The following is a 13,809-nucleotide window of genomic DNA, read 5'->3' on the forward strand; positions in this document are numbered from 1 at the left end:
AGGTTCTCACTAAACAACTCAAGGGGGCTTAGAAACGCGATTAACCTGTCTCAGTCTCTCATGTTCTGGGATTTCATGTGTGTGTGTCTCATCATACCCAAAGTAAATTTCCGCTTTTATCTGGATAGAGGATTAGAATTTGACATAGGTTGCCTCATTTTTATTCTTTAGTACAGATTTTTATGTAATTTTTGCTACTGCTTACAAGTAAGACCATTCACAGCTGCTGGCAGGAGATGGCAGGTGGGATCTAAAGTATCAGGGCCAGGGATGGTGTGGTGTCTCAGTGGTGGAGTACTTGCACATAAGGCGTTGAATTCAATCCCCAGCATACCCCCCTCTGTCTGTCTGTCTGTCTGTCTGTCTGTCTGTCTGTCTGTCTCTCTCTCTCTCTCTCCCTCTCTCTCTCTCTCTCTCTGTGAGACACACACACACACACCAAAAGTGTGGAAAATATCAGGGTAATGCTGGAGAGGTAAATGACAAGAGTTGTGGCAACCCCTGAACATGAGCATAGCGGAGCCTTGGAAGGATATTGAAAGAGTGTAGATTTTTGAGGTAGTGGGTTTCTCATTTAAATACAGATGTGATATATATATATATATACATATGATCTAATAATGTATCTAAGAATCTGAAAAAAAAAAGAGTGCAGTATAGAAGCATCAAGAAGTCAAGCCCTGTCAGGTACACTTCCAGCCAGTAGAAAAACAGAACGACAGGTTTGAATCAAAGAATGAGACTCAGAATGCTGTTAGTTTTATAATTAAGAGAATTTGGTTGAGACGTTGTTTGCTATTTTTTGCCTTCTGTAATGGTTAAGACTTACCCGAAAAAAAAATTCTGGATGTATGACTCAGGCTTGAGGATTCCAGAAAGATATGGGAACTCAAGATACTAGAGTACTTGAAAGGTAAAGTCAAGCTTCACTTCTTTCCTTCTTCTTCCTTCCTTCTTTCTTTCCTTCCTTCCTTCCTTCCTTGTTTCTTTCTTTCCATCCTTCTTTCTTTCTTTCCTTCCTTCCTTCATTCCTCTTCTCCTCCTCCTTCTCCTCTTCTTCCTCTTCCTCCTCTTCTTCTCCTCTTCCTCCTCCTCCTCCTCCTTTCCTTGATTGAGACATGGTGTCATTATGTATCACAACATGATCTCAAACTTATGATTCCTTTAATCATCTTCAGCATACCAAATTACTCTCACATTCTCGATCATACATTGTTCTTTGGTAAATCATATTACTTTGACTTGACACCTGGAGCTTAGAAATTGATACAGTTATAAAATTGAAATGTTGGGTCATAAAAGATGAGTATAAGGTCATAAAATACTCCAGTAGCTCCAAACACATACTATTCTGTCACATCTAGGTGATGTAGCAGTGGGAGTGAGAGTCCTTTTCTCTCCTTTCACAAACCATGCTGTGTTTCTGCTCTTTCACATGAGATTAAAAAGAAGAAGAAGAAGAAAAGAAAAGAAAGACAGAGCAATCACTTTAAGTGAGAGCACTTTAATTTAACCACATTCTTTCTGTACTATCGGAGCAAACATTAATGTAGGTAGACACATCCATGCAGTTAAAGGTGCTTAGGGACGCCACACTCTTAAGTTAATGCTGTGTTGTAAGTAAATAGTCACTGATTCTCTCAGCAGAGACATTTTGAACATTTTTGCAATGTGAGCTGATGTAAACACTCAGCTATTTATGAACAGCTGCCTCATTATAAAAGTGCTGACTTACCCTGGACCATATTGATAGCTGGTTAGAGGGTAGCCACCAACTCGCTGCATTCTGGAGTCTGGGAGTTTTGTCCTTAGGAATATTTTTACACTCCAAGGAAGCTTAATGAGGGATTCAGCTGTTTTAATACAGCTTCTGAATCAGACTTTCTCTTCCCCTCCCAAGATTATGGATTTCAGAGGAATAAAATTTGAATCTGTTTTCTAGAATAAACTTCACAGTAAAAAATGTTGTTAATTACAAACCCACTTTTTGAAAAGACTTCTTCAAGATATCATTTTCCTGTTCTAAAATGGGTTTATTGTTTTGATAATTTCTGTTCCAGACAGTGTGCATATATGTGTACATGTATATAGTATGTGTGGTATACATTTAGTATGTGTTCTAAGTACACCATAGTAAGAAAGTAATGATATTTTAAAAAAAGATTAGTAATGTACCCAATGACAGAGAGATAAGTACAAGATACAGAATTAGACTAGCAAGTATAGTATACTTTTATTTGGAGAGGGATAACTTTCTGGAGAAGGGAGCACAAAGTGGCAAAGCATGTGCAAATCCAGCCAAATAGACCAAAAGCGGTATCCTTTTCAGAAGTACATGTGGGCGGACATCCCACGCCCACAGAAGCAGTATAAGCATGGATAACTAAAATGATTCAGTACAGTTGGGTTAATAGTTTAGAGGAACAGAAAGTTTAGAACTGGGGTAAAGGTACATATTAGTGTTTATCAAAGGCGCTTCGTGCCTGAGTAACGAGGTTGGGCTTCGTGCTGTAGTAATGACAACCTGTTTATTGGTTTCAACAGAGTGGTGATAGTTTTATATTTCAGTTGAGGCAAAATCACCTTAAGGGCAGATCTGGAGTAAATAGGAAGAAGAAAGCTTAGACCTAGGAAGCAAAAGTCCATGAAGGGGTGGAAGTGTATGCTCACATGGAGGCAGCAAGAAAAATACAATTGAAAACAGAAAATAATTTCTGAGGTAACAAGAAAGAGGAAAGTATTCACATGGATAAAATTACAGCAACAAACATTTAGCATATTGTGAAAGAAACAAACAATGCTGGAAGCATAATTGCTAAGAATGTTCACATTTTTATTTGCATATTAAAACAGCAAGAAGTAGACAAGACGTCATAGAGATTGAAGTAAAGAGAACCCATAGACATATAACCCCTTTTGAAGTTGTTTGTCATGGTTTCTTTTTTATACTGCCAACTCATTTGATCTCATGTTATTTATATCCTAGTTCATGCATACTTGAGTAAATTTACTAATTGTCAATTTTATGTTTTTCGGAATTTATTTTTTACTGATATTTTATACAACATCACTTAAAATTTTCCGACATGAAAAGTGTAACAGTCAGGGAAGGCTGTGGGATTTACAACTGACAAGGCATAAAACCTCTTAATAAATTTTTAATCTTTGAATCATATGATATATGATAAAAGTTTTATGCAACTTTCTCTAACTGAATACTAAATCTTAATTTTCCAGAGTTTGTGATAGTTAAGAAGTCTCACATCATCAAACACTGACTTTTCTGCTTTTGTTTTGAGAATATGAACTAAGAATCCTTTCATACTGTCTGAGAAGTACAATTTTGAAGTATAAATTAAATTTTGTGTGCATATTTAAATATTAAAATATGCAGGGCGAGCTGGATGTGGTGACATACACTCCGATAATCCCAATATGCAAGAGGAAGGAGCAGGACCTCACCTCATCAATTCAAAAGGTAGATGGCCATTCTGGGCAACAGTAAGTTCAAGGCAAACCTAGACTCTATGAGGAGACCAGTTTTCAAAGAACCAAGAGCTAGGTATGTAGATTCATTGAGAAAATGGATGCCTGGCATGAGTGTGGTTTTGAGTTTGAACTATAGCACCACATGAACAAAATAGGGGTAAGGGTGAAATTTAAGTGAAATATAAAACTAATAAAGGCTACTTATTAATATCATGAATTAAGTTTTATGCTTTGTCGTTTATTCTATTTGAAATTTAGGACTTGACAAAGAATGGCTATAATTTCTTGACTCCACCAGTTCTCACATCTCCTTCTCCAGGATCTATTGTGGTGAATTGGCCTCACCTTTTCCAGCCAAACACCCTCGCCAACCCACCATATCTAGCCTGAGTCCCACATACAGTGACCAGGCCTAGCCTTACCGACACTGCCTACAATATAATCAGTCCCTGGGCTTTTAACAGAACCCACCAGCATGGCTGCTTCCCCACCCAGAAGCCTCAACCATACCATATCCAACCTCTGCACCCAGCCACATCTGCCCCAACACTCTAGCATTAGACCAAAATGCACATCATACATACACTCCCGTGCCCTCTGCCCACTTGGCCGCATTCCAACACAGGCCATTACCAACCTCTAGACTCAACCAGACACTCATATTCTCTTTTATCCCAATATACTTGGTCCATATTTAATACTAAAAAATGTCCACATGCCCAGGTATCATTTAAAAATACAAATAATATGAGAGATTAATCCAGTATCTCCCATCCGAAACCTATGAGAGTTGTATAAATATTTGCCAGTGAGAATTGCTTTGGTGAACCCATGACACAGAATTACAAAAAACAATTTAAAAACCCTATAAAAAAAGAGTAAAGGAGTTTAAATAAACAGCTTTATTAAAAATTAAAATGAAAGAAGAAAATAAATACTTGATTAATCTCCCCAAAGAACACACAAACATAAAGTGATAGAAATGATGAAGACAATACAGGAATTGAAAACAAAAATTCAGTAACAGTTTAGAACATTTCAAGAGGACTCAAGCAGAAATAAAACTGGAATTGAAAAGTCCAATAACCACCCAAACTGGGAATAAGGCTTTCTCAAGACCCAGCTATTCCACTCCTTGGAATATACCCAGAAGATGCTCCCGCACACAACAAGGACATTTGCTCAACCATGTTCATAGCAGCCTTATTCATAATCACCAGAACATGAAAACAGCCTAAGTGTCCCTCAGTAGAAGAATAGATAAAGAAACTGTGGTACACTTACACTATGGAATACTACTCAGCTATTAAAAACAAGGAATTCCTAAAATTTGTGGACTAATGGGTTGAACTAGAAATGATCATAATGAGTGAGTTAAGCCAGAAGCAGAAAGACTCAAATGGTATATACTCACTTATATCTGGACACTAGCCCAAGGGGCATATCCCATGAAAGTCTTCACTTACCAGGAAAGTGTTTTGACTATGATAATCCATGGGAATTTTCTTTTCTAGTCTTTTGTGTGTGTGTGTGTGTGTGTGTGTGTGTGTGTGTGTGTGTGTGTGTGTGTGTGTTTGTCCTTCCGTCTACATTGGTGTGTCATTTCTTAGTTTGGGGATTTTTAAAAAAAAAATTCTTGTTAAAGATGTGGTCTAAGCCAGACTTGGAAATCTTTTCTCTCACTCGTGTCTACTATTAAAAGATTTGTGTGTTTGTTTTTCATTGTGTTCCACATTTACAGAATGTTCATTTCCTTTTAAAAAATAATAATATTTATCGCTTATTTATCTTAGATCCTCTAGTTTATCTTTCGGTACTGATTTTCTATCTTTTGCTTGATTCATTCTACTTGCAGGACTTTCTCTTGAGTTTCTTAGGCAGTTTATTCAGTTTTAAAATTCTGTGTTCATTTTAGCTTGAGTTCTCTTCAACATTTTCTATTTATTGAATTCAGCTCTCAAGCTTCAATGGTCTTCACCATCCCCATCAGCCTTATGTTTGTGGTTTCTTCAGCATCACTATGGTCTTTGTTCTTGATTTCACTGAGCTGTTTCTTTGCATTTCCTTTTAACTACTTGAGATGTCTGATGGACTTGATAGTTGTTCTTTGTGATCTCTCCTGCTCATCCAGCTCATTCTCATTGGCAAACATGTCTATAGGACTGGAAGGTTTTGAACAGGAAACATCGACTTTCATATTGTTTATATTTTTCAGTGAGATCTGGGCATGTGTACTACTCTTGTTAGTTTTAAGTCTATCAGGGACAGTGCAGGATGGTGCAGCAGGGGAGATGCTTGGGCATTTTGATCTTAGAGGCTTAAAATGACATGGATTGAATCCAAGGTGGACACAGGGGGATGGGCTGGCCCATAGGATGTTCCTTGTCGTCCATTGCTGGAGTGTGTGGATAGATCTGGCTTATGGAAAGGTTAGGATTTGTTTACTGATCTAGTTGGCAGCAGGTAAAACTGGGACAACAAGACCTGAAAGTGAGGAGCACCAAAGTCTCCTGCAAAACCCAACTTTATTCAGAGAATTGTCCAAGACCAGTTTTGACATCCAGGAGTAAACTGAGGCAAAACATGGAATCAGCAATTGATTATTCAGCAGACTTTTCTCTGAGGGAACAAAGCTTGATTCACTAGAGCCAGAGAAGTATTCTGTGTGGTCAGCAAAAGACTCTTTGGGATCTCTTTGGAGGTTGGTATAACAAATGATACACAACACGTACATACTCGGTGGATGAAACAAGATCAAACAAGCTCTAACAACTTCACACATACAACACACACACACACACACACACACACACACACATGCATGCATGCATGCACACACATATAAATGAAGCAAGCTCCAACAACTTTGTTTCTTTTTTTAAAAGTTTATATATACTAGCAAAATCTTTCAAGCAGTACAGAAATCATAATGTGGTTATATTCTATTATTCTTTAAATGAATGATTATACTGAATACACAAAGAAAAACATGCTCCCCAATACCTTCACATTATCAAATGTCTTACATATTATGGGTGAAAAGCAGATTTTCCCAAGAATCCACATACATTTGTAACTAAGCAACTTGTTTTAGATTAACAAAGTGTAAGCAAACAAGGTAATTTTCTCATCCAGTTTCTCTTTACTGACAGGCTGCAATTAATGGTTACAAAGAAAGGATCAATTGTTTTATTATTTATTTTAAAAAGTAATTTTGTAAAATTCTTAAGAGAATCATAAATCTAAAATTTTATATTTAAATATCAGTCATTTCTACTTTCAATCCTCAAGGGGCACATCTACTCATTAACAATTTTTTTATTAAATCCTAACAGGAAGCTGAGGGTAAAAATGGGTACAAGAAATTAATTATCATCTTTATCAGCAGCCCAGCTTTAGCAAGAAAGTTACACCAGGCAGTGATAATTGGACTGCTACAGTTCTTGCTCCCTAACCTCAAAAAATCCCTAGCTCAACTATTAAGAGTGCGTCTTTCTGAACTTCGAATTGTACCCTAAGATTTTCTACATCAGAGCTACTAGCAAACACATCTTAATCTAGTTTTATTAACAATCTACTTCTCCAAAGCCTTTCTGAGGGTGGTGGACGAATCATTAATCTGCTCCAGCAGCAGATTTGTTTAAAAAAGATAAGTCACTATTATTGTGCCAATGATACTGTCCAATGAGGGATGGGAAGCCCCCATAGCATTGCCATCCAACTCATCAGTTATGAGGGATGTGGCTACCATGAAGACAAGAAACAGAGTGAAACTCTCCAAAGAACAAACTCCTCAGGACACATAGTCCCTCAGAGTTTTGCTTCCCTAAAGCACACCCATCATGGTTGTACTAACCGGTGGGCCACACTCCACGAGTTCCAAAGTTGTGTTCTTGTTCCTCTCACATGGGCCTTGACAGAGAATCAGGCAATGTATATTGGGTTAAGAAGAATCACATGAGTAAAGTGTTTGGTACAAGGACAAGTCACATGTGGCAAAAACATGTTTTTCACAGAGGCATCTGAGTAACAACAGCTGAAGTAAACTCAGCCCTATCCACCTTGTGTGTGTGTGTGTGTGGGGGAACATGAAAACACATCCTAAGAATGTTTTTCAGAGTTTTTTTCAGAATTATCACATAACTCCATTCTTGGACTGTGAGAGGACCCTGTGGGCTTGGGAGTTGGTAAGGATGGTCCTGACTGAATCTTAGGACAGTCAGGAGTTGCCAGATGGGAGAAGACATGGATGGGTAGGACCAGGGAGATGCATGGGGCTAGACCCTGGAGAAGGATGTGTGAGCCCTGGCTGAATGCAGAGTTTGAATCTGCCACTTAGTTTTTGCTCAGTAATTCAGTGCAGGAGGAGTTTGTGAGAAAATGAAATCTGTGTGACCCTTTTTATTTATTTCAAAAACAAATATTTATATTAAATAATAAATGCTTATAGTTTACACAGGAATTATTAGTAATATTTTGAAATTTCGGATTAATGACTTCCTGTAAAGATAATTTTATTTATACTTAAGTGCATAACACCTTTAAAAAAATAACTTATTGATGCTCCCTGGATTGCAGTAGTGTTACTTCCCAAAAAGCCATAAAATGAAAAATTTTTTTGATGAAAATGAATTTAATATGTGTAGCCTTCCAAAAACTGTATCTTTGGTTAGCCCTCACTAAATGTATTTGGGACATTTATAGTGGTAAGTAATTTCTAATGTTAGAAAAAAAATCATATAATAGAAATGCTATTTTATGACACTTAATACATCATACAATTTATGTCCTCAAAAGACTGACAACATAACATGATACATATTTTAGCTCTCATAGACCTTTGGTTAGGTGAAAACTATAGCTTGCTGCTATTGTCTAGTATCTTGAAATATTATATAGATATGTGTATATATATATACATATATGTGTGTGTATGGAAGGATCATATTTCATATTATGGCTTAATTGAGTGCAGTTTACTTTCTCACTATTGGAAAGTCAAAAACAGGTTGAATTGTCATAAGTTGGTAGCTATATTTATATCTTAGCAAATATGAACATCAGATTATTTTCAGGCAGAGTATTCATTTTCCACATATTGTACATTTTGGATTCAAATACAATTTTTGATTTTTCATATTTCTGTAACATAAGACTAAAGCTTACAGTAATGGATGTCTTTGAGTAGGTGTAAATTAGACATTAGTTATGTTCTTTGAAACCTAAATTACTTTGTTGTAAATATAGCATTAGACAGGACCTTTCAATATCAACTCCAATGACTGGTTTGTTAATCAGTTACAACAGTCTATTATTTTTAAATTTTTTAAATTATTTAAAATTTCTTTAAATTTATTTTAAGGTCTTACATGAAAATATAAAATTATACTTGTTCCTGAGGTATCTTGTAATATTTTAATAACTGTCTATTGCAGGTGTGTAATATTTAACTATTTTCAAATGTATCACCTCAGTAATTTACTATTTCTTCCTAGAAATAATAAATTTTTATTCTTTTTCTGTTAAAAACTATTTTGAATAGTCACTGGTGACATGACTCCTTTTTTGTTTCAAATTTTATCTGTTTTTATTTTTAAAATATTTTATTAATTTATTCATAGACATCTCAATTGTTATCCCATTCTTCCCATCCTCCCATTCCTCCCTCCCTCCCATTTTCCCCCTACTCCCCTCCCCTATGACTATGACTGAGGGGGACCTCCTCCCCCTGTATATGATCATAGGGTATCAAGTCTCTTCTTGGTAGCCTGCTATCCTTCCTCTGAGTGCCACCAGGCCTCCCCACCCAGGGGACATGGTCAAAGGTGAGGCACTAGAGTTCATGTGAAAGTCAGACTCCACTCTCCACTCAACTGTGAAGAATGTCCTGTCCATTGAGTAGATCTGGGTAGGGGTTTGAAGTTTATTGCACTTATTGTCCTTGGCTGGTGCCATAGTTTGAGCAGGACCCCTGGGGTGACATGAGTCTTATCCATAACCAAGTATCAATGAAACCCTGTGGCTGTGGTTTGAAACAGTGTGAAGAGAGTGTGCACACAGCCCCTTCTCTGCATGTTTATTGTTGGTGTGTAGAGAAGCTACTGATCTGCATGAGTTGATTTTGTGTCCTGCCACATAAACTGAAACCTGTTTACTGTTCCTAGTTTTCTGGTAGAACATTTGGGATCTCTAATGTATAGTACCATTCCCTTTTAATGAAAAAAGTGTGTCAGTAGTTTCAGCTGTGAAGGAATAAGGATTTCAGTTTGCTCATTGGAGGCCTACAGGCATGTTTAAATTTTGTATAGTTTTAAAGTTCATACTGTTAGAATTCCATTTTGTGAGATGCAGCATATAAATTATTTGATAAAATTTTCAGTAACATTTTCTCTTTTTTTTAACATTTAAAAAATGCATTAGTACTGCTGCTACAATTGCTAATTTTATTTTGAGACAGGCACTTGCTGTGTAGCCCTGGTGGCCTTTCATTTACAGTTGCCCTGTCTCATCCCCCCAGCATAGAGATTTTAGGTGTGTGCCATCACACTGGACTACAGTTTATTTTTAAGGAAATGCTTCTCTAGCAGGGTGCTAAAAATAGTGTCACTCAAGACTTTAAAAGCACTTTGTGTAGATATGAGGCAGACTTTTAATGTTATTAGAGCACTGTCTCAGTGTTTTATTGCTGTGAAGAGAAACCAAGGCAACTCTTGTAAAAAAAAGATGTAATTGGAGGCTTCCTTTCAGTTCCAGAGGCTAGGCCATTATCATCATGGTGGGGAAGAAGCATGGTAGGGAGCTTTACATCTTGAGCCACAGGCAGGGAGAGTCAGAGACAGAGACAGAGACACAGAGAGAGACATGCATGTGCATGCACACGCACACACACACACACATACAGAGAGAGAGAGAGAGAGAGAGACAGACAGACAGACAGACAGACAGACAGACAGACACAGAGACAGAGAGAGACAAAGACAGAGACACAGAAGGAGACATGCATGCGCGTGCACACACGCATGCTCGCACACACACACACACACACACACACACACTCACACACACACACACACACACAGAGAGAGAGAGAGAGAGAGAGGGAGAGAGAGAGAGAGAGACAGAGACAGAGACAGAGACACAGAGACAGAGAGAGACAGAGAGACAGAGACAGAGATAGAGACAGAGACAGAGACAGAGCAGTATTTGGGATTGACAGGAGTTTTTGAAACCTCAAACTCTATCCCTCCCACTGCCACACCTCCTACAACAAAGCCATACCTCCTAATCCTTCTAATCCTTTCAAATACTTCCACTCTCTCGGGACAAAGTAGTCAAATATATGAGTCTATGGGGCCATTCCTTTTTGTTTTTCTTTTCTTTTTTTCTGTTCCAGTAACCAGCCAAGGACAATACAGGCGGTAAACCTTAAACCCCTACCCAGATCTAGACAATGGACAGAACACTCTCCACAGTAGAGTGGAGAGTGGGATATGACTTTCTCACATACTCTGGTGCCTCACCTTTGACCATGTCCCCTGGAGGGGGAGACCTGGTGGCACTCAGAGGAAGGACAGTAGGTTACCAAGAAGACACTTGATACCCTATGAACATATACAGGGGGAGGTAATTCCCCTCAGGAACAGTCATGGGGAGGGGAATAAGGGGAAAATGGGAGGGAGGGAAGAATGGGAGGATACAAGGGATAGGATAACCATTGAGATGTAACAAGAATAAATTAATAAAGGAGAAAAAAATACAAAAAAATTTAAATTATTTATTTACCTTACACCTCAATTACAGCTTCCCCTCCCTCCTTTCCTCTCAGTCCCTCTCTCTAACCTTACTTCCCCCCACCCACTCCTCTTCCCTTATCCTCAGAGAAAGGGAGGGCTCCCATGGATATCAACCAGCCTTGGCATATGGAGTTGCAGTAGTACTAGGTGCACCGTCTACTGAGGCTGGATAAGGCATCTCTAGTAGGGGAAAGAGATCCAAAGGCAGGCAATGTAGGAGTCCAACATGAAGACCCAACTGTACAACTGTTAACATGTGTGCACGGGGCCTAGGGCTGTCTTATGCATGCTCTGGTTGGAGGCTCTGTCTTAGGCCTATGTTAGTTGATTCTGCATATTTTCTCTTGTTGTGTCCTTTACCCCTTTGGCTCCTTCAATCCCCCTCCTCCATCTTCCACAGGTTCCCCAAGTACCACTTAATGTTTGGCTGTGGGCCCTGCATCTGTTTCCACCAGTTGCTGGGTGAGGCCTCTCTGATGACTGTTGTGCTATGCTCTTGTCTGCAAGTATAGCAGAATATCATTAATAGTGCAAGGGGTAGGCTCCCTCTCATGGCCTAGGTCTCAAGATGGACCGGTTATTTGGCCCGTCTCTCCAGTTTCTGATCCATCTTTTACACCTGAACATCTTTATGCAAGACAAATTGTGGGTGGGTTGGAGTTCCAATACCTCCATTATAAGTCTTGCCTGGTGACAGGAGATGAGTGGTTCAGATTCCATATCCCCCACTGCTAGGAGTCTTAGCTAGGGTCGCCCTCATAGATTCCTGGGAGTTCCCATTGTCCCATGTTTCTAACTTGTCCTGGAGTTCCCCCCTGCCAAAATCCAGTTGTCTCTCCTAGTACTCTCTCTCTCTCTCTCTCTCTCTCTCTCTCTCTCTCTCTCTCTCTCTCTCTCTCTCTCTCCATCTTCTTCCGACCTGATTCCTCCCATCCCCATAACCCTCCCTCACCCAGACTCCTTCCTCCATCTACCCTGATGTCTAGTTTATTTCCCCTTCTCAGTGAGATTTAAGAATTTCCCCCTTGGGGAAACCCTTGCTTAGTCTGTGGATTGTAGCTTGGCCATCCTGTACTTTATGGCCTGATTTTTCCAATATTAAACACAAAAGCAAATAGGTTCAGTAACATATTGTTACAAACTTGCCATAAGAACTCATGGTACAGAAGGCCAGTAATAAAATGATGAGAAAATGAAACCAGACAATCATTAACCATATTTTAAAAGCAACTAAATATCTGTATCAAGAGGAACAGATTTTAAGGCAAATCATTTTTCCAGCAGTAAAGAGATTCTTCACTGAAAGTGTATGTAGCTTGGAAGATATAATAAGTTTAAGTATTTATTATTTTCTAAAATGTGCAATGTAAGCAATGGCAAACTAAAAGTAGAATAAGTCATGTCAGGCATATACGCAGTTCTATACAGCCTTTATATTATTAGCTCAATATAAAATAATAATGTAGAGTTAAAAACTAGATAGCACCATTAATGTCAAGTTAGAAGACATAACTTGCTGTTTATACTGTTTATGAAACATATATTACTTTTGAGTACACATGGGATGCTTATAAGCATTATCAATTTTTAAAGGTAGAAATTAGGAAGCAGAGGCAGGTGGATCTCTGTGCGTTCGCGGCCAGCCTGTTCTACAAAGTGAGTCCAGAACTGCCAAGGGTACACAGAGAAACCCTGTATCAAAAAAGCTACAAGTTAATTTTGATATAATGTATATGCTTAACATCTTAAATCAAAATGTAGTTGCATACCCTGCTGCTTTCTACTAAATATACTAAATAGGTACCAACTTAGTCAATTTTATACTTTCTTTCACTATGTCTATCAATGGCATGAAGGGAAAACATTTTGCTCTGTTTTAAATGTTAACACTTAGACAGCTACATCCATCACATTCATCTTTTAGAAGCTGACGTGTTTTGCTCAATACTTGAGTCATCTTTTGGAATGTTAGAGGCTGGGCTGATTCAAGGCTTTCCCTGAAGCCCTTATATATGGAGAAGGAATACAGCACCTTCTAAAACCAGGCACATGATTGGCCGAGCCAGCCATACCCTGGATCCAGAGCCTTCAGTGATCTCAGGTTTCAGGTCCTGAGAAACCAAGTTTTTTTTTTTCAGTTTATAGGATTATGGGTATCAGTCCTAAGGCTGCTGTTTTCTCCACCTGTAATGTACTTGAGATACCCTGTGTTCCTCTTGTGCAATATTATTTGATTGGCTTTCCATATCCTGTGCAAGACATATGGACCCCAAACTTTCCTTTCTTCTCTGTATTCTGTCCTCTTTATCTTCTGACCTTCTTTGTCCTCTCTCTTTGGACCCTGTCACTGAAGAATGACCTAGTGGTCCAGGTCACTGGATTGTTGAGTGTGGCAGATCAAGTTAAATGATAAAACTATTTGGAGAAGGGCTTCTACACAGCCAGGGTTCTGTCTGTACACTTTTGCCTATGTATTCCCTACTCAGAGTAATTTTTACCCACTGGCTTTGCCTTAATTGAAATCTCA

Source organism: Acomys minous (assembly GCF_964271855.1).
Source record: "Acomys minous genome assembly, chromosome: 4".
NCBI lineage: Eukaryota > Metazoa > Chordata > Mammalia > Rodentia > Muridae > Acomys > Acomys minous.